Source organism: Chiloscyllium punctatum, chromosome 25 (genome assembly GCF_047496795.1).
Source record: "Chiloscyllium punctatum isolate Juve2018m chromosome 25, sChiPun1.3, whole genome shotgun sequence".
Lineage (NCBI taxonomy): Eukaryota > Metazoa > Chordata > Chondrichthyes > Orectolobiformes > Hemiscylliidae > Chiloscyllium > Chiloscyllium punctatum.
Genome location: NC_092763.1, coordinates 12,761,318 through 12,783,475, shown reverse-complemented (window position 1 = coordinate 12,783,475; position 22,158 = coordinate 12,761,318). Strand labels below are relative to the sequence as shown.

Below are 22,158 nucleotides of genomic sequence, written 5' to 3'. Positions count from 1 at the left end.
ATAGCTCTACCTGCTTTGTATTTTTTATCATGACTTTTGTCAAGCTTTGCGATGATCAGCTCTATGATGCAAGGCTCTATGCTCTATGTGCTGCTCCCAGGATACAGACCGAGACTAACATCAACTGTGCCTGGAGGACTATCAACTTGGTGAAAGACGTTCTTTGGTATACCCAAAACTTGTTGGTCTTCCAGAGCAAAGAATTGACTTTGACCAAGTATTGTAGACTGGCACATTTCAAGGTCCAGGACTACGTGCTGAGGGACATGGTGGAGCTTTGGGGCCACTGTTGCCAAGGCGCGATGGGGAAAGTGCAATGTCTAAGGTTTTTCTACCATAATATAAAGAGGATCCATGAGTTCTCTGATTACATTGTTGCATCAAAATGAATGTAAATAGAGCCTGTATAAGTAGAAAATACCTTTGCTTTTACAAATGCAGTGAAGCATTGAGGAATATCAAATTGCCATATGATTTTTAAAATTTTCTCTGCAAAAACTGAATAGAATTGTTTTAGGACCTTTTGTATGTATTTGTAGAGAAAGCTTTATAAATTAAGTGTATCTTTGCAATAAAAAAAGGTCAGGGACCGAGGATAGCTCAATTCAAACATTAGGCGAATGTATCACATTAAGCCGAACTGAAGTCTTAGAGTCATAGAGATGTACAGCATGGAAACAGACCCTTCAGTCCAACCCATCCACGCCCACCAGATATCCCAACCCAATCTAGTCCCACCTGCCAGCACCCAGCCCATATCCCTCCATATACCCATATTCATATACCATCCAAATGTCTCTTAAATGTTGCAATTGTGCCAGCAATTTCTGGAAGCCTGAGATATTCTCAATGATCATTGTGTGTGAGTGAAGTGAGTAATATTTACATGGTCTAAGCAGTATCCTTTAGAAATGTTTCGACTGGATTGAAATAAACCACATAGCAAGGATCAAGCGTTGGTTCAAAAAACAAAAGTTTCAGCATTTTCAACTTTCAGGTATTGTTGGAATTGTCAGAATTGGGATGTTACATGTAATTCTAGACTCATCGTGAAAAGAACATCAAAAGACGAGAACATCTACGAAGCCAGTGAAATGCAGTAGAAATGAAGTGTGAAATATTCACAATTTGAACAGAGAAATTTAAGGGCGATTCTTAATCATTTTCAGAATTATGAAAAGGTTTTCAGGTAATAAATAATGAAAGATTGTTTCCTGTTATTAGTAAATCACAATCATTATTGGAAGAATGGAGGGGAAAGTTGAAGGATCCCTTTTACCATGTAGGAGGCAGTTGGAATAAGACCATAAGACATAGGAGCAGAAGTTAGGCCATTGAGCCCATCGAGTCTGCTCCGCCATTCAATCGTGGCTGATAAGTTTCTCAACCCCATTCTCTTGCTTTCTCCCCATAATCCTTGATTTTCTTGATACTCAAGAACCTATCTACCTCAGTCGTAAACATACTCAATGATCTGGCTGACACAACCTTCTGTGGATATGCATTTCATAGATTCACCACTCTCTGGCTGAAGATGTTTCTCCTTATCACTGTTCTAAAAGGCCTTCCTTTATTCTAAGGCTGTACTGTCAAGTCCTAGTCTCTCCTACCAATGGAAACATCTTCCCAACATCTACTCTGTCCAGGCCATTCAGTATTCTGTAAGTTTCAATTAGATTCCACCCCCCCCCCCATCCTTCTGAACTCTATTGAATATAGTGCCAGAATCCTCAAACGTCCCTCATATGTTAAGCTTTTCTTTCTTGTGACCATTCACATGAACCTCCTCTGAACACACTCCAGGGCCAGTACATTGTTCCAGAGATATGAGACCCAAACTACTCACAATACTCCAAATGTGGTCTGATCAGAGCTTTAAAGAGCCTCAGAAGTAGATCCTTGCTTTTATATTCGAGTCCTCTTATAAATAAATACCATCATTGCATTTGCCTTCCTCATTACTGATTTGATCTGCAAGTTTACCTTGAGAGAATCCTGGACTAAAACTCCCAAGTCTCTTTGCACTTCAGATTTCTGAATTTTGTCCCCATGTAGAAAATTGTCCATGCTTCTATTCTTCCTACCAAAGTGCATGACCTCACACTTTTCCCCATTGTACTCCATCTGCCACTTCTTTGCCCATTCTCCTAACCTATCCAAAACCTTCTGCAGCCTCCCCACCTGATCAATGCTACCTGTCCCTCTACCTACCTTTGTACCATCTGCAAACTTAGCCAGAGTCCCCTCAGTTCCTTCATCTAGATCGTTAATCTGAAGTATCTGATCATGATTAGCTTTTGAGGCTGGGAATATAACAATTTTAAATGGGAACTGGGTAAATTGTCAAAGAAGGAACAGAACGTTCAGGAAAGGGTAGGAAAGTGGATTTGAATATCCAGCCCTCATTGAAGAATCCATCCCTACAAAGGAGATCAGAGTGCTCTTTGTTTACGTCAGCGATGTAAAGAAATTGTTTTTTTGTATGCTCAGCTCTTGAAAGTAAGATTAAAAGCTCTATCTCTTTGTAGACAGCAATGCACATTTGTATATGTTTTTAAAAAAAATTTAAAAAGCACTCTTTACTGCATGACCCCCACTCCCTTCAGTGTTTGCACCTCTCTGCGTTTTTGCAGGGAACAATAATCAGTTGTAAATGGATACATGTGTTAAGTCTGGTGAATTGATACATTGCCAATGCAAAAGTCAAGTTGACATTATAGAAAATCCAAGCCCTGTTCTTCACGAATAGTCAAAGACATTATTTAGACAAAGAATTTCAACACTTGTGGATACAGCTGTGTTAGTTATCATATGTGCAGCACCTTCACAGAAAAAAGCCTCGTGTGTGTCTGTGTGTACACTGCAGTCACTACACAGCTAAACAGTGCACAGAACTAACTATTGGCAATTTCTTTTTGTTGTAGACCAAGGACAGCTGATGCAAAGAATGATATACAATTGTGTTTTGTTTATGTAGACAAACCAGTCTACTTGTGGGGCAGATTCTTGCTACTGATCTACAAAAATATGAACTGTCGCAAATAAGAATGGCAAAACTAGTCAAAATGGAAGGAGCCAGCTATCTTGGCTCGCTTTAGAGGCCAGTAAGATTAGAGGCAAGTTGCTTGCTTATCAAGTAGGCAGTCCAAGAGTGATATTGCACTGACCGTAATCTTTCAGTCTTCCCTATACTTAGAGGAGGTGCTAGAAGACTGGAGAGTTGCAAACATCACACACTTGTTCAAAAAAGGCTGTAAGGATAAGCCTAGCAATTTACAGATCAGTCAATTCAACTTCATGGGAATCTTCTAGAGAAAGTGATTCACACAGGATTAGTAGTCACATGGAAAAAGGTGAGTTGATCAGGAATCCAGCATGGAGTTATAAAGGAGCAGTCATGTTTAGCTCATGAAGCCTTTGAAAGAGTTAACAGAAGGGATCAATGAGGGCAACGTTGTTGATGTGGTGTACATGAATTTTAGATTAGATTAGATTACTTACAGTGTGGAAACAGGCCCTTCGGCCCAACAAGTCCACACCGCCCCGCCGAAGCGTAACCCACCCATACCCCTACATCTTTATCTACATCTACCCCTTACCTAACACTATGGGCAATTTAGCATGGCCAATTCACCTGACTTGCACATCTTTGGACTGTGGGAGGAAACCGGAGCACCCGGAGGAAACCCACGCAGACACTGGGAGAATGTGCAAACTCCACACAGTCAGTCGCCTGAGGCGGGAATTGAACCCGGGTCTCTGGCGCTGCGAGGCAGCAGTGCTAACCACTGTGCCACCGTGCCGCCCATAAACAGTCAGTGCGCCGCCCGGGAATCGAACCCGGGTCACAAGAATGGGAATCTTGCATGATACCACTACACCAGCGGCGCAGTACATACAGAAGGTGTTTAATACAGTGCCACACAACAGAAGGTCCTCTTCTGTGCTGTATGATTCAATGATTCTGTGACAGCTTATGGAGTAAAAGGGACAATAGGAATATGGTTACAAAATTAGCTGAATGATACGAAACAGAATAGACAGGATCTTTTTTTAGACTACATTTGTAGCGTAGTTAGTGTTCGGTTTTGGGACACTTGCTTTTCCTGATATGTATTAATGAAGTACACCTTTGGTGTGTAAGGGATGGTGTCACAGTTTGTGGATGATATGAAACTTGGAGGCATTGTAAACGGTGAGAAGGATGGTGGTCGAACAACAAAAATGTTGGTGGAATGAGTGGATAGAAGGCAGATGAAGTTGCATGCAGAGATGTGTGTATTGAGGTATTTTGATAGGAAAAATGTGGACAGACAATAAAAAAGAAGGCATAGAATTCTAAAGGGGGATGCAGAGCTATCTGGGTGTACATGTGTACACATTACTGAAGTTGGCAGCAAGAGGATGAATGAGAAAGTATACCTTATCCTGGGATTTAGTAATAGGGATGTAGATTATTAAGAGGAAGGGGTTGATGATGAACTTGAATAAGATGTGCTAGACCTCCTCTTTGGAGTGTTGTGTACAATTGTAGGTGCCACACTCTAAAAAGGATATGAATGTAATGGAGTTTAGAAGAGATTTACAGGGCTGAGAAACCTTCAGTTACCGGCATAGATTGGCATGGTTGGGACCATTTTTTTCTTGAAGAGAAGGCTAAGAGGAGGTCTGTTAGAACATTTTTCAAAATCATGAGAAGGCTGAATAAAATAGATAAGGAGAAAATGTTCACACTAGTGAAGGGAATCAAAAACAGGGACGAATAGAATTAAAGTGATTCACAAAAGAACCAAATGATGAGAGAGAACTTCTTCACACAATGAGTGGCTTGGATCTGAAAGGTCCTCCCCAGAAGTGTGATGGAGAAATGTTCAGTTGAGGATTCAAGGAACCTTGTGTGTCTCTTTAAATAATCATTCACTGTACAGGGGTGTGAGGAAAAATCAGGAGATCAGAAAAATCATCAAATCCGGCTCCTTTGAAGAACCACTGCAAGCCCAGTGGACCATGTAGTGCCATGAAGTGTCCGTCAATCTGTGACTATCAGAGTTCAGGCACAAAGTCAGTTTTGTAGCTATGGATCAGTGTATAGTGGAATGGGGTCTGATGAAATGGCCAGATGTTATTGTGACTGAAAAGTGGACAGTGCATATAATTGAACAATTTGGAATGGCACGTAATGCTCCATTATTCTTGGCAAGGTAACGAGAGGATGTTAAATGATGAAAGTTCCTGCTTTAAAGGCAGCTTTCTCTAAAAGTAGTGGCTCTGGTGCCTACTTACACGAGAAGTAATACAGTCTCCAGTTGACAATAGGCTGTGTGAGGGGAGAAGAGTGCAGTTTCTGACTTGTTGAGCTTCCCCACCCAACAATGTGGAATTCACTCTTGGGCAATAACATCTGATCAACCTCCTGACGTACATCATTAATCTCTTTTTCAGGAATGACACTTTTGAGCCGAGGTTTGTTGAGGATGAAAGTTCTCAAAGGTGCAGTTTCTTGATTTTGTTCTTAGTGCCGGGGCTTGTTTTGTCCGATTCCACGTTCACGTAAACCATGTTGCCAAACCTGAAATTCAGCCTTCACCATGCCTCCGCTGAATCAAGGTGTGCCATTCCTAACCTGTGAGTTCACCTCTGATGCCTTTTACCCGCACACACCTCTGTCACGAACCCGCAGCAGTTTCTGCAGCACTGCCCCCCCCCCCCCCCCCCCCCCCGTCCTCCACTTGCCCTTTTCTGTACTTATTTGTGAACTGCTTTTTTCTTTCGGCTTTTTTTACTGCTTTCCCCGGATGATTTGTTTATCCTTCTTTCTCCCCGGGCATTTTTTTAAAAAAACACTTCTTGGCTTCTCCTTGATTTGAAGAGCACTGTTCAGTAATTCCAGGCCTTTTGATGTCACAGTTGAGTGCGAACTCCTCCTGTGAAGTCAAAAGAGGGCTATTTAACCCTAGCAGTTCTTAGCTGAGACAGCCTGTTTGTTGCTGACAGGAATTGAGTGTTTCCCAGAAACCTGTAATTGTTTCATATCAACATCCAGGTAAGGCGCTTATCACAAGGTGAATATTTATATAGGGGCCTATGCCATAATATATAACTCTCTTCAAAAGAAAATATCCATGGGAAAATAAAACCTATAGCCTATTAAGTCAAGTTCTCTAGGAGCAGGGCAAAGTTCTAAAAGCAGAAGGAAACAACAGAGCTGAACTCGTTTCTTTTAAAGAACTGCTCAGTTTTATCACATATTGCTGCATTTTATGTGGTCAGCTCAAAATAAAAACAACTTGTATTCCCATGCTGATATTAATCCTACTGCTTTCAAAGCACTGATCCTGTAACCAGCCATTCGTACACATCACCCATATCTGGCTCAATGGTAACACAGGATGCTCAAACTTTAATGACCACAAGAGGAGAATGCCATGTCCGTGGGAAACATTGTGAAGGACGTAAAGAGAGTTTTATGGTGTGATTCAGATAACAAATGGGGTTGGAAGCAACTATAAGCTTCAGAGTATTAAGGCCACTGGGATATCAGTAAACTGTAATGGTGAGCATGTCAAACTTTCATTTCATGTCCATTTAGCCTTTGGGAAATACCCAGTGGTACAATTGGATTATTGATTTTCTGCTTTCAAAATTTGTGTCTGAAGAAGATATTTGGAAGTGGATCACCTGTGGGTATGATACCATTGGTTGCAGGTCAGATACTAATAGTGGCAGAGTTAACACAGTACAAGGCAGTGAATTAAATTGGGGCAAAAGCATGAATTCACCCAATCATGTCAGATATTGAATTTGTGGTCCTCTATGGTGACCCTTTCTGGTAACATAAACAATTTGGACATTGTTCATGTTGTGTAATCAGCAGCAATTGCTCATGTTTGATGTTGAGTACTGTAGTGGGTGGGTGTGTGTGTGTGTGTAGGCTTGTTCGTTCTGTGTTCTTGAAGTGGAATCACCATTTTTTGTTGTCAATCTGCACATTGCTGATCAAATCTGTATCTATTTCAGGAACCCTGGTACATGGATTTATGTGTCTCCTTAATTTAGCATTACTGTCCTGATGAGATCTTAGCAGTATAACAGTGCAACAATAAGTTCTTGTGATAATGTAGTTGTCACCCTGTCCAGTTAACGCTTCACAGATACCACCTCAATCACAGCAACAGCAGCATCTTCTACTTCTGGGTTCTCTTGTAACTCTAAACTCTCCTCTAGTCCTCCACTTTGAACTTCTTGTATCTCACCTGTTTTAATAATTTCATCGTTGGTGGTCTTGCTTTCAGTTGCTTAGGCCCTAAACTCTGGAATAAACATGCAGAATTACGGATGTTGGAAATCTGAAACAAAAACAGAGCACCAGATCTGTTGTGTTCCTCCAGCGCTGTCTCCATTTTTGTCCTGAAATCCCCTCTCCGCATTTCTCTGCCCTGCTATCTCTTTTAAAACCTGCCTCATTTTAACAAATGTTTGGTTGCCTCTTTTAAATGCTACCTCCTTATGTGACTTGTATCAAACTTGGATGACATTTCTGTGAAGACTTGGGTTATACAGGTCCTTCAGCTATAATGTGCGTTTTGTCAGTGCAAATTTGCTGCAGCACATTTGGCGAATTGTGGACATTGATTGGATATTGCAAACTTTCTATTGAACGGGTGTAGTGATTTTCTATTAACAATCTTCTACAGCATGATTTTCTATGAGCGATTTTCCACAGTGGTTTGCCATAGCGTGAAGTTGTAGAGGAACACAATTGTTGAGTTATAGCAGAACAACCTGTATTGCAATGTTCAAGACACTATAAATGCCAGTTGCTATTTTAGTGCTTCTCATTACTTTTCATTGTGATGAATTTGCTCCTCTTTCTATCTGGATTTGATTTTCCTCACTTAAAAGCAGATGCAAATTGAACTGCAGCCAGAGCTTGCACATATGAGTAATGTTAGAGCTGAAGAACTTCAGAAACTAAAAGGTTGACGCACCTTCCTGGTAAACCTGCTTCTTACCAGTCATTGACTTGGAGCAATTTGTAGATATTTTTGAAGCAACCTGTTATTACACCTCTTTGGAGCCGGTGGGACTTGAACCCAGGACCCCTGGCTCTGAAATAAGGACACTACCACTGTACCAAACATTTTATTCATGCTTTATGACTTGCTCTGCTAGATGTATTTTATCTTGTAGTGATAAGTGAATTTATAGGTACTTGATTCTTGTATTTCTTCCAACTTTCTAAAGGAACTGAAGGTGATCAGAGTTGAAGAGCAATTTTGATATTGAGATTGAAAGAAAAAATCAAATCTGTTTTTCTAATAGAAGGCAGTCTTGGAGCTAAGGAGATGTTTCACTTTTGTTAGTAAAATGGTTGGGGTCAGCTTAAGTAAGTACTTCTGTCCAGTTCATTAGTTTGAGTGAGGAATTAGAATGGAATAATAATGGTTCGATCTTGAAATTTGTCCCCCACTAAAAATATAGCAATTATACTGTGCAGAAATTTGAATTAATCCTGATAAAATTGGAATACCGAAGATCATTAAGTTCTTTGTTAAACTCCTTGTGGTATGTAGTGATGCCAGTCAGGCATTGATGAAGACTACCTACAGTATTTTAATAATTTCTCGACAAAACAAACACTTAAAATATTTGTTATATTGTCTGCTCTCATGCTTAGATTGGGAAGGCAAGACACAATTAAGCAGGGCGAGCAGGGGTTTTACAGATTGTTTTAACACATTTCTTGTCAGCCCTTCATCAGAGAACCATGGATGTCAGATGAACAATATATGTCTTATGAAATGTCATCGTGATCAATGTGCTTCAAATTAGTCAGTTCTTTTCCGCGTCTTAACTAGCATTGATCCTTTCTTTAGCTTAAGTACACATGGTGTCCCCCAGAGCCCTTAAGAAATATCACGATCTAGACTTTTTAGTATTTTACTTTTACATGTAATTAATTCCACATTTGCTTCTCCTCTATTCATAGCCTACTTCAGTCCTTTCCAGCAGATTTATAACTCTATAATCATCCCTATATCGTTCCTTGGCTTTGAACAATTCCTAGAATTCAGAGCAGAAAAAAAGCTCCACAACAATTGCTTGAGCTGGTTCAGTGATGACAACAGTAATGACTGCCATCCATCTTTGGAACTGAAGCTTAAGCAAGAACTGTAAATAAAAGCACTGCCTCAAAGTTTCCCCTTCAATTATAGAAGCAAGGATAGCAAAACAATATTTTTGTGTTTCTTTTTAAATCTGTTCTGGATGCTTGTAAGTCATTGTTATGCAAAATGTTTAAAGTAGCAGAACCCAGTTGAATTCTAGGTTTTTTTTAATGTTGCTAGGTGAATTCCTTTCTTGAACTGCAAAAAAAATGTTCAGCTCATCTGAGAATGTTGACTTAAGTGCTTTGAGACCATAGTAACCAAACAAAATAACTAACTTTGAAGAAATGAATTCATAGAATCCTTACAGTGTAGAAACAGGCCTTTCAACCCAACAAATCCACACTGACCCTCCGAAGAGTAACCCACCCACACCCATTCCCCCTGACTAATTTACCGAGCCAACACATCTCCGGACACGATGGACAAATTAATATAGCCAATTCATCTAACCTGTACATCTTTGGATTGTGGGAGGAGACCAGAGCACCCAAAGGAAATCCATGCAGACATGGGGAATACGTGCAAAATCCACACAGGCAGTTGTCCGAGGCTGGAATTGAACCCAGGTCCTTGGCACTGTGAGGCAGCAATGCTAACCACTGAACCACCATTGAAATTGTCACTATTTCAACATATATTGGAAATGAGTTAGCAAATAAATGGCTTCCTGATCTTGAACACGTTCAGACATTTCTAGAACGAGTAAGAATTGGTAATCTGTTGGCCCACCCTTCAGTGATAAGGGGTTTCCAACAGCAGGTAACCTTTCCAATGTGCTTGAAGGGCAAGATGTTAGTCATTTGATCTCACAACTGTAAAAACTGAATGGTCAAAAGGCTGATTTGCAGCTTGCTCTTCCCAAGGGAGTTGGGGGTAATAGGTGAGTTAGCTGCATTGCCGGTGGATGTTCACTCAGTAAAATACTGTTTTCAATGTGGATTTTTGTCCCATAATCCAGGTTACATCAAAAGAGAACATTGTGCTTTCACAACCTTGGGGTTTTCAATAAAAGTTTTAGAACCATTGTAGCCTTACCAGATTGGCTGTCATATTAGCTTAGATCATGTTCTTCGCTCCACCGAATCTCTCCAGAGAATCTTTTGATTCAGAGTCAAGAGTACCACCAAATGAGTCATTGCTGATATTTGCTGGTCTCACCTGATAGTAACCTGCAGAGTACTTGGGGTAGATTTTCATTGCAAGGGTGAGAGTCTGATACTCTGATGAATTTGAAGTCCTCGCCCGACCCTCAAGTTGCATCACACGTGTGACACAATCTTTAAATGACCTTATTGGCCTGGAGGCAGGTTGATACTGATGGGAGTGGGAGCTATCCATCTTCTGTCAACAGCATAGAGAGCCGGCAGCCATTTTGGGCATGGTTGCTACCCTGTCAATTTGAGCAGACAGCTTTTCGGAAGGCTGGAAGGGCTGAATGAAGTTGACAACAGACATGCATGACAAGACAACAGCCACCATTTGTGCCAACTTTATTTGGCCCCACAGATTCCTCTCTCAAGTATCACCAGACAAGTTCATATGGGCTCTGTGGCAAACTCAACAGATATGTACAAAACCGTTCCATCTTTTTAGGAAAAGTGTTGACGAATTCTTTATCATTTTGGACAAGACCCTTCATCCAGATGCCTTTTAAATGTTGTAACTGTACCAGCCTCCACCACTTCCTCTGACAGCTTGCCGCATACACGCGTCACTCTTTGCATGAAAATATTGCCCCTGGGGTCCCTTTTAAATCCTTTCCCCCTCACCTCAAACTTATGTCCTCTAATTTTGGTCTCCCCTACCTTGGAAAAAATTCACGTTATCTATGCCTCACATGATTTTATAAGCCTCTGTAAAGTCACCCCTCAGTCTCTGATGCTCCAAGGAAAACAGCCCCAGCCTATTCAACCTCTTCCTATAGCTCAAACCCTCCAACCCTGGCAACATCCTTTTTTGAACCCTTTCAAGTGGTGGACTGGTTGTTTTTTTTTCCATTTTGAATGAGAATTGGCTGAGGGGCCTGTCTTTGCTGAATTTGTGGTTACTGACATTGTCGTTGCAGCTGAGGGCTGCTCAAAGGCTGGAAGGCCTCTGGCTTCCTGTTCAATAAAGGATCTGTGTATCTGAGTTGCTGTTGCTGATTAGTGGCCATTAGTAGCCCAGGACGCATCTGGGACCCAAAACAGTGGCTGCTTCCATTTCCTACCCATGGATTGAAAATTTAGGCTGACATTCTGTAGAGAGCAAATACAAAGGATCTGCACGGTCAGTATCCTGACATGATTTGTTTCCACCATGCCATTTGAGACTTTCTTTCAAATCACAAGCTCATTTAAAAAAAATCATTCATGGGACATGGGTATCACTGACTTGACCAGCATTTATTGCCCAGCCTAGTTGCCCTCGGGCAGGAGGTGGTGGTGAGTGACCACCTTGAACTGCTGCAGTACTTGGGCTGCAGGTATATTCACAGTGCTGTTAGGGAGGGAATTCCAGGATTCTGACCCAATGACAGTGAAAGGAATATTTCAAAGTCAGGATGGTGAGTGGCTTGAAGGCGAACCCTTCAGGTGGTTGTGCTCCCATGTATCTGCTGTTGTCGTCCTTCAAAATGCTAAAGGTCACAAGTTTGGAAGGAGCTATCGGGAGAAGTCTTCATGAGCTGCAGTCTTGGATCTTGTAGATGATACCCCATCTACTGGCAGCAGTGTGTATCAGTTGTGTTGGCTGCTTTGACCTGGATGCTCTGAAGTTCCTTGCATGTCGTTGGAGCTGCATTCATTCAGACAAGTGGACAGTATTCCATTACACTTCTTACTGCAATCTTGCATATATTGGATTTGTATTGGAGAACAGGAAATTAGCTGTTCACCACAGAAGAGGGTGGTGGTGGAGGGTTGTTTTTCAGACTGAAAGCCTGTGACCAGTGGAGTGCCACAAGGATCGGTGCTGGGCCCTCTACCTTTTTGTTATTTACATAAATGATTTGGATGCGAGCATAAGAGGTATAGTTAGTAAGTTTGCAGATGACACCAAAATTGGAGATGAAGTAGACAGTGAAGAGGGTTACCTCAGATTACAACAGGATCTTGACCAGATGGGCCAATGGGCTGAGAAGTGGCAGATGGAGTTTAATGCAGATAAATGTGAGGTGCTGCATTTTGGGAAAGCAAATCTTAGCAGGACTTATACATTTAATGGTAAGGTCCTAGGGAGTGTTGCTGAACAAAGGGACCTTGGAGCACAGGTTCATAGCTCCTTGAAAGTGGAATCGCAGGTAGATAGGATAGTGAAGAAGGCGTTTGGTATGCTTTCCTTTATTGGTCAGAGTATTGAGTACAAGAGTTGGGAGGTCATGTTGCGGCTGTATAGGACATTGGTCAGGCCACTGTTGGAATATTGTGTGCAATTTTGGTCTCCTTCGGACCAGAAAGTTGTTGTGAAACTTGAATTGGTTCAGAAAAGATTTACAAGGATGTTGCCAGGCTTGGAGGATCTGAGCTACAGGGAGAGTCTGAATAGGCTGGGGCTGTTTTCCCTGGAGCGTCGGAGGCTGAGGGGTGACCTTATAGAAGTTTACAAATTTATGAGGGGCATAGATAGGATAAATGGACAACGTCTTTTCCCTGGGGTCGGGGAGTCCAGAACGAGAGGGCATAGGTTTAGGGTGAGAGGGGAAAGATATAAAAGAGACCTAAGGGGCAACTTTTTCATGCAGAGGATGGTACGTGTATGGAATGAGCTGCCAGAGAATGTGGTGGAGGCTGGTACAATTGCAACATTTAAGAGGTATTTGGATCGGTATATGAATAGGAAGGGTTTGGAGGGCTATAGGCCGGGTGTTGGCATGTGGGACTAGATTGGGTTGGGATATCTGGTCAGCATGGACGGGTTGGACTGAAGGGTCTGTTTCCACGCTGTACATCTCTATGACTATGACTATAATTCCTAGTATCTAACTTGTTATTAAAACCACAGATTTTATGTGGCTAAGCTATTTCAGTTTTTTTGACAATGGTAAACCAAAGTTTTGGTAGTGAGTAATTCAGCAATGGCAGAGTTGAAGGATGATGTCAAGATTCTCTCTTATTGGAGGTAGTCATTGACTGGTAGCTGTATAGTATGAGTTGTGCCAGCAGCAGGAAGTGCGGAAGTGTCGGGCAGGAGGCTGTCGTGAGATCACAATGATTTGGAGATGCCGGTGTTGGACTGGGGTGTACAAAGTTAAAAATCACATAATACCAGGTTATAGTCCAACAGGTTTAATTGGAAGCACACTAGCTTTCGGAGTGCTGCTCCTTCATCAGGTGGTTGTGGAGTATACAGTTGTAGGACACAGAATTTATAGCAAAAATTTACAGTGTGATGTAACAAGGTTAGATTTAGACGGTCGCTTTACCCAAAACACTACTCTGGTCGTGTCTCCCACCCATGCTCCTCCTCTAACCAAAACAAAAGTTCTATGCATCAGTTGGTAAGGTGGCAAGTATTTTCTTTCATGTTTCATTTTTTCAAACGTCTATTTGGGAATTTAGAAGAGTAGGAATATGGTTAGGGCAGTTGGATGTTCCCCTGCACTACGTGGGAGGTAAGGGTAACCTCTAATGTCCCTGTTGACTTCATTTGTGCAGAGAGCATTCAACTCCAGCTCCTCGCGAACAGTGTCAGGGAACTGAAGCTGGATGAACTTCAGATCATTCAGGAGGCAGAGGGCATTATTGAGAGAAGTTACAGAGAAGTAGTTACTCCATAGCTGCGTGAAGAATGTGGATGGGTTACTGTCAGGGGTAGGAAATAGAACTGGTGGGCAGTTCAGAGATCTCCTGTGGTAGTTCCCCTCAACAATAAGTATACCATTTTGGATACTGCTGGAGGGAGCGACCTACCTGGGGTAAGCAATGGGGCACAGGCCTCTGGCGCAGAGTCTGTCGCTGTTGCTGAAACGGGAAGGGGCAAGAGGAGCAAAACTTTAGTCATTGGGGACTCCATAGTTAGGGAGACGGATAGGAGGTTCTGTGGGAACGAGAGAGACTCATGTTTGATTTGTCGCCTCCCAGGTCCCAGGGTTCGTGATGTTTCTGATCGTGTTTTCAGGATTCTTGAGGGGGAGGGGGAGCAGCCCCAAGTCGTGGCCCACATAGGCACCAGCGACATAGATCCTCACCTTTCTTCCTACCTAAGACAGAAATTCAGGGAGCTAGATTGGAAGCCTAACACTATGGGCAACTTAGCATGTTCAGTTTACTGGACCTGCACAGCTTTTGGATTGTGGAGGAAACTGGAGCACCTGGAGAAAACCCACGCAGATGCGGGGAGAATGTGCAAACTCCACACAGACAGTCACCCGAGGCAGGAATTGAACCCAGTCCTTGGTGCTGCGAGGCAGCAGTGCTAACCACTGAGCCACTATCCCATCAATAAGGTGGTTGAATTTGCAGCATGGGTTGTGGCCATTTCAGAGACATGACTAGAGGAAGGACAGGAAGAGGAAGGACAGATTCTGGGATTTAGATGTTTTGGCAAGTACAGAGAAGATGGGAAAAGAGGCAGGGGGTGTGGCATTGTTTATCGAGGGTAGTATTACAGCAGCTGAGAGAACGTTGAGGACTCATCCACTGAGGTTGTTTGGGGCCACTGCTGTTTGTCATTTTGATAAATGATCTGGGGGTGGGTTAGTAAATTTGCAGATGACACTAAGATAGACAGAGTTGTGGATAGTGCTGAAGGATGTTGTCGGTTATGGAGGGACATAGATTGTTGTGAAAATTAAATCGACTTGACTCAACTGTTCGCAAGAGCAAAGAAAGGAGCTTTATTTAAATTCTTGAGGAGCCATCGGACATCGGAGATTTTCTTTCTCTGATATCAGCCTCAGCCTTTCACATGTGTAAGCACTCCAATTCACAGGATCTATTTTTCCCTTCCTTTTCTCCTTCTCTCTCTCCTCCAACCTCGACCTCCATATTTCCAGCTGTCTTTTACTAAAACCTCCTCCCTCCGGAAAACCACATTTCTTGATCCACAATTCTAACTGTTTTACAGACTCTGGGCTGTAATTATTTAGCATGTATTGTATTTTTGGTTGGCCATTCCAAGTCCTGTGTGGACTCTCCTTTTGTTTGCTCTTGCCAGAGCCCATTTTTAGTGTAACTGGAAAAGTGTTCAGCTCTCTCTTGTGGTACCATTATCTTTTCCCTTTTGCTTTCTTACCTCCGGAGGTCCCCTCTCGCAGAGGGCACGTCTGCCTCAATGCCTTGGTTTTCGTAAACCAAGAAACCACATACCCGGTACGTCTTTGGCGAGACTAACTCGGCCAGTGGTGGTTCCAAATCTAAAACTATCTTTACACTTGCTGTCTCCTAAACACTCTAGAGATGGCAATCCCCTTCCCTTGGGTTTTGCTCTAATACCACTCGAGAGTTCACTGAACCCTTTTCCTGCTGTATTTATTCTCTTAGAATGAGTCTCTATGTAGGATTACTTAAGCCACGACTCTTACACTGACCCTGTTCGATTCGAGCCCCGGTGCTAGGGCGATCCACAGATTCCCAATCCTCTCATGCAAAAGGGCCAATTCAGCGCAGGCACCTTCAAGGCACTGGTGCCTGCACCTCCCGGGAATCTTCAAAATTTCTCCCAGTCACGGGGTCCTGGACGAAACCCCCAAGTTTACTGTCATGAAAATTAAATCAACTTGACTCAACTGTTAGCAAGAGCAAAGAAGGGAGCTTTATTTAAATTCTTCAGAATTGACCCAGTACATTCAGCCAGATGCCTCAATGTAAGGGGTACCTGAGTATTATTTAGATACTTGTCTTATACTGTTTGTTATCACACTCTCAAGGGCAAAGACTGGGAAAAGTCAAGTTGTTATTCTCTCATCCCTTGGTCTTGGACATAACAGTTCTTCAGCTTTCACGGAGTTCGACTGTCACCAGGTCGAGTTGAATGTTTACAGAATTCGCACAGACAAGCTGGCTGCAAACCTTAGCTAGATATTGTTTACGAAGTTCAGCAAGCATTGAATTTTGGAAAAGCATTATTTTTCAAATTTCACAGTAAATGTAACATTTTTAAATTTTCCATTACATAGATAAGATGCAGAGCTGGGCTGAGAAGTGGCAAATGGAGTTTAATGTGGAAAGGTGTGAGGTAGTTCACTTTGGAAGAAGTAACAGGATCACAGAATACTGGGCTAATGGTAAAATTCTTGGCAGTATAGATGAACAGAGAGGTCTCGGTGTCCAGGTGCATAAATCCCTGAAAGTTGCCACCCAGGTTGTTAGGAAGGCAGACAGTGTGTTGGCTTTTATTGGTAGGGGGATTGAGTTTCGGAGTCACGAGGTCATGCTTCAGCTGTACAAGACACTGGTAAGGCCACAGCTGGAGTATTGCATGCAGTTCTGGTCACCGCATTATAGGAAGGATGTAGAAGCTTTGGAAAGGGTTCAGAGGAGATTTACTAGGACGTTGCCTGGTGTGGAAGGAAGGTCTTTATAAGGAAAGGCTGAAGGAACTGAAGCTGTTTTCATTGGAGAGAAGAAGGTTGAGAGGTGACTTAATTGAGACGTATTAGATAATCAGAGGGTGGACAGTGAGAGCCTGTTTCCTTGGATGGTGAAGGCTAACATGAAGGGACATAACTTTAAATTGAGGGGTGATAGATTTTGGACAGATATTAGGGGTAGTTTCTTCACTCAGAGAGTAGTAGGGCCTTGGAACAGCCTGCCCGCAACAGTATTAGACTCGCTGACCTTAAGGGCATTGGACATACATATGGATAATAATGCAACAGTGTAGCTGGGCATCGGATTATTTTCACAGGTCGGCACAACATCGAGGACCGAAGGGCCTGTACAGCGCTGTAATGTTCTTTGTTCTGTGAATGTTACTATCCAATTACAAGTCAAAGCCTTGCTATTATCCAGGTCTTGCTGCATTTGAACGCTGACAGCTTCAGTATCTGAGGAGTCATGAATGGTGCTGAACATCGTGCAGTCGTCAGTGAATATCCACACTTCTGACCTTGTGATGGAGGGAAGGTCATTTATGAAGCAGTTGAAGATGGTTGGGCCTAGAACGTAATCCTGAGAAACTCCTGCAGAGATGTCCTGGAGCTGAGATGATTAACCTCCCACAAACTCATACGTCTTCCCTTGTGCTGGGCAAGATTCCAATCAGCGGAGAGCTTTCCCCCAGTTCCCATTGACTCCAGTTTTGCTCCTTAATACAATACTTGGTCAAATACTGCCTTGATGGCATGGTTAGTTACTCCACCTGCCCTCTGGAATTCAGGTCTTTTATGGACCAATGCTGTAATTAGGTCAGGGAGTTCAGAGGCAGTGGCTGGATCCCAACAATCATCATTTTGATCACGTTTATTTGCCAGTGCCACTGATAGCACTGTCTACAACTTTTTCCATCACTTTGCCAATTGGCTAGAGTGGCTTTGTCCTGCTTTTGTGTGTAGGACATACCTGGGCAATTTTCCACATTGTTGAGAAGATGCCAATGTTGTAGCTATATTGGAACAGTTTGGCTAGGGATGCAGTGAGTCCTGGAGCACAAGTCTTCAGTACTATTGCTGAAGTGTTGACAGGGGCCAAGATTTTTCCAGTGTCCAGTACCTTGAGCCATTTTGTGATATCACAGGGAGTGTTCCAGGCATGCCCTGACACTTCTCTTGAACAAGGCTCAATCTGCCAGCTTGATGGTAATGGTAGAATGGGGAAATGTTTTAGATTATGATTGAAGAGAACTTTGCTGCGGATGGTATCCATGAGATGCTGTGGGCCCAGTTTTCTGTTGCTCGATCTGATTAAAGTTTATCCTATTTACTTTGGGAGGAGGGTATCCTAACTGCAAAGATGGGAACTTAGTCTCCACAACAACGACTGTGCACTGATTATGCTGCATTGTATCTGTTATGTATCTGCAATAGGTAGCTCGATAAAGATGTGATCAAACAGATTATTCCTCCTTGTTGCTTCCTTCACCATCTGCCACATATGCTATCAGATATGCCTGCTGTAAAAAGTCACCAGAGTCCTTCCAGACCTACCGTCTCATTAGGGAGAGATGACTGATGGTGGTCTAACCTGAGCGTTGCCACTCCTCAGGCTAGGGGAGATGTTGAGAAGGAGAATCTTTCATGAGAATCTCAACAGGCGAGGGAATTGAGCTCATACTGTTGGCACCCCTCTGCATTGGGAACCAGCCGTCCAGCTAACTGATCCACAATAATAGCAGCATTCATATGGAGTTACTAATTGGGAAGAAAGCTTCATAGAAGCAGAATCAAAATGGTCTGAATGCTGATGCCATTGCATTCATGTGTGGAACTGTGGAGTCTTTGAATGATATGTTTTATTATGCAGAAAGAAGACAGTTGGCAGCATTTGTGAAGATTGTGTTCTCGTCCATCATTCTTAACCATCTGCACCTTTCATCTCTGAAGAATGTGCAAGTCCACTATAGGTAGTGGTATGTGCCAAGACATCTCTGGGGATCTACTCTCTCTTCTCCATTATTAGCTCAGCACTCAGGCTGGGTTTCCCCTGCAACGCTGGCTCCATCAAACTTATTTGGCCAGAGCAGCTTCCAGGGAGTTCCCAACCTTTTAGCTTTGTGCACTTGTAATAAATGTGTCAGAAAAGAATAACTGCACAACTGCTAAAAAGGGTTACCTTTTGAAAGGTTCCATGCGTGTAAGTAGATTATGGGAGAAATATCTGAGTTCGTATTAACTGACAATGTTCTTTATGATGCAGAGTTTTGACAATGTAGAAATGCTGCCTTTGCCCTCCGAGACTTTAAGGGCGTTTTCTTTTTTTATAACATAGCATTTTGCCCGCACGATAACGGACAGGGTGTAGCAGCGAGTTTCGGAGAGTGTTGAAGCACAAATATCACGTGTACTGGAGTTGGAAGTTTGGTATTGAGATACAACCGCAGTACAGAATGAGATTCCAACAATGTTTTGAGGGCCACGTCCCTGCTCTAACTTAGAACATCCTGGATTTACCTTGATCAGCAGCGTCTTCTCTTCACAATGAGCACTGAAAACAAACTGTGCAACAGTGGCAAGCAGCTATGTTTAGGGCGGCACGGTGGCACAGTGGTTAGCACTGCTGCCTCACAGCGCCAGAGACCTGGGTTCAATTCCTGCCTCAGGCGACTGACTGTGTGGAGTTTGCACATTCTCCCCGTGTCTGCGTGGGTTTCCTCCGGGTGCTCCGGTTTCCTCCCACAGTCCAAAAATGTGCAGGTCAGGTGAATTGGCCATGCTAAATTGCCTGTAGTGTTAGGTAAGGGGTAGATGTAGGGGTATGGGTGGGTTGCGCTTCAGCGGGGCGGTGTGGACTTGTTGGGCCGAAGGGCCTGTTTCCACACTGTAAGTAATCTAATCTAATCTAATCTAATCTAATCATGACAATCTTGCACCATTGGATAGAAACACAGATGGTTACCTATAGTTCGAAGGTAACCAGCCCACAGGTTAGGGATAAAGTGTGGTAAGGCCTCCATGAACTCTGTGGTCAGGGAGTTATGGAATAGTATAAAAATTTTAAAACCGGTTCAATGTAAAGTAACCAAATTGCACAGAGACCTCCTTTTATTTATTTATTGACTGTTTTACCATGATGACTAAGAGTGATATTGGTCAAAAGTCACACAACACCAGGTTATAGTCCAACAGGTTTATTTGAAATCACAAGTTTTTGCAGTGCTGCCCCATCGCCAGGTGAAGTGAAGAGAGCACCCAGCACAGACTTTATAACCAGAGAGATCAAAAGATCATGCAAATGTTGTGAGTGGACTATCGATAGGCCATATAATAGTTCTCAGCAGGTGATCAACAGTGTCAGATAGTGCCAGTAAAGTGTCAGCAACGAAATAACAAGTGACAGGATGATCTACATTCTGGTTAATTGAGGCATGGAGATAATTACAAAGAAATTAAAACGAAGGTGGTGCTGGAGACATACCAATTGACTGGAATAACATGCTAGGTATAACAGTTGCTTGCAAATCTTGGTAACAATCAGAGTTGCCAATGTAGACGCAGCAGCAATTATGGTCCAACTTGCTGGCGTTTCTATAGAACTGGGTGCTTTCCACCATCATCTTTTCCCTGCTATTTTAAGGTGCTACATTTGTTGATTCTGAACGTGTCTGCGATATTTACATATTTGACTACACTAAAAGGGAAGTAATGCTGAAAATATCTCCAGCTCAGAGTCTGGGTGGGGTAATTTGCTTGGTTTGTTTGAGTTTGCCCACTTGAAGCTGTCACAGTTGCCTAAGCAACATCGAATCTGCTTTCACTGACACACAAGATTTGTGTGCTATGCTACATTGGCCCTTATTAAAATGATAATGCAAATGAGCTTGGAAGGGGTTAAGGAGTTCATTGGCACACATTGCTTCCTTCCTAGCTTAGACTAAAGTTTATAGAGTAGTAAAATATGTTTACCGAAAGGAATCCTGTTTATTTGGTTTATTTCTGCCAATGTTTGAAAGTATTGAAGCATTTCTGTGAAACGGCTCCACAGGTGCTAGCTCCAGTTTTCACCCAGTTGGCCATTTTGCACAAGTTTTGAGTCTTTCTGGAAAGTTATTTAGCTGCAAGGACCATTCCAGTTGGAAGCAGCCTTATTCTGACCTGGTGGCAGTGGATAATTCTTCTGAAGAGGATAATTAAGTAATTCTAACAGGATGCCTAGGTGATCGTAAGGTTACAAGATAAGGAAAGCCATTTGGTTCATTTGTTCTAGAGAGATCTGAATCTCAACTGTTTCTAATATCCATGTGTATTTTTTAACAAAATCCAGAACATTGTAATACTACTGCTTCGATTTGAGTCCTGTTCCAGAGATGTTTGTTTTTCCCCTTTGCAGAGAGGCCACTTTGATCTGCGTCTCACTGTTCTCCAATCCTACCTTGTACTCCGAAGCCAGCTTCCATTTAATTATTTTCCATCCATCCATCCATTCTTCATCACCATTTTGTTTTCTCTGCTCCTCATGATGTGCTGGATTATAGGAAAAATCTCCTCCTTTATCTGTTCTTCACATGGTAAGACCAATATTTGGCACTGGAAGAGGCATCGTAGACCACATTTACTTCAAATATGCACATTTTGCAGCAGAAGGTAGAGGACAGGTAAATTACTGAACCCATCAAGTCAACCAACCAACCAAACTAGGGATACTGAGGTTGCATACACCACCTCTAAAGACAGTCACCGTAGTCCTAGTAGACCACAGGCTGTTCGTGTCTCAGGTGAGGGGAGAGGTTGGGAAGGAATGGTTTTCATGGTAACCTCAGCCAGTGTACGATTTGAACCCATATTGTTGGCATCACTCTGCATTGCAAACTAGCTATCCAGCCAACTGAGCTAACTGATTCCCCCCCCCCAAGCATATAAAATCTCTACTACAGAGGCCAACCAACATGATACAGACCAGGAATGTAAACTGAGCTTTCTTTATTTTTTTTAAAGCCAGTTAATTATTCCAATCTGAGGAGGGGGAGGAAAGAAGATGGTCTACAAAGTTTATCGTAATTATTTTGTGTGTGTGTGTGAGAGAGAGAAAGCTGTGTCCAATTTTTTTTAAGAAGAAGGGCTAAGCTAGGCTGTTGTTTTGCTGAGCTGAGTTGCAAATTTGACCATAGGAACAGTGTAGAAATGTGGAGGCCCATGACAAACTTCATTTCCCATTATGAGTCATAATTAGGATCAGATGACCGTTTGTGCAACACTGCATTTCACAATGTAGCATTAACTGCAGAACATCTTGATGCTTTTAATTCTCGGGGAAGTTCTGTAGCCCTTCTCTCAATTCTGAATTTGGTTTTGTCCCCTCAGACTGCTTGAGCGTCCTCCTTGTTCCCTGGTGAAGGTGCTGCCGCTTAGCTGGTTCATGGTTTAGTTAGCACTTGTTGCCTCTTCGTTGACCCATTGCCATTTGGCAAACCTTCA

General features: G+C 42.6%; 1 protein-coding gene and 1 non-coding gene across 8 annotated transcripts in view; one reads left to right on the top strand and one right to left on the bottom strand.

Moving 5' to 3' along the window:
• Nucleotides 1-22,158, top strand: part of elf1 (E74-like ETS transcription factor 1) — a 269,537-nt gene that overhangs the window by 190,385 nt on the left and 56,994 nt on the right. The window lies entirely within an intron of this gene.
• On the bottom strand, nucleotides 3,820-3,890 carry trnag-ccc (transfer RNA glycine (anticodon CCC)). Its single transcript has one exon. It is a non-coding gene; the product is annotated as a tRNA-Gly (tRNA).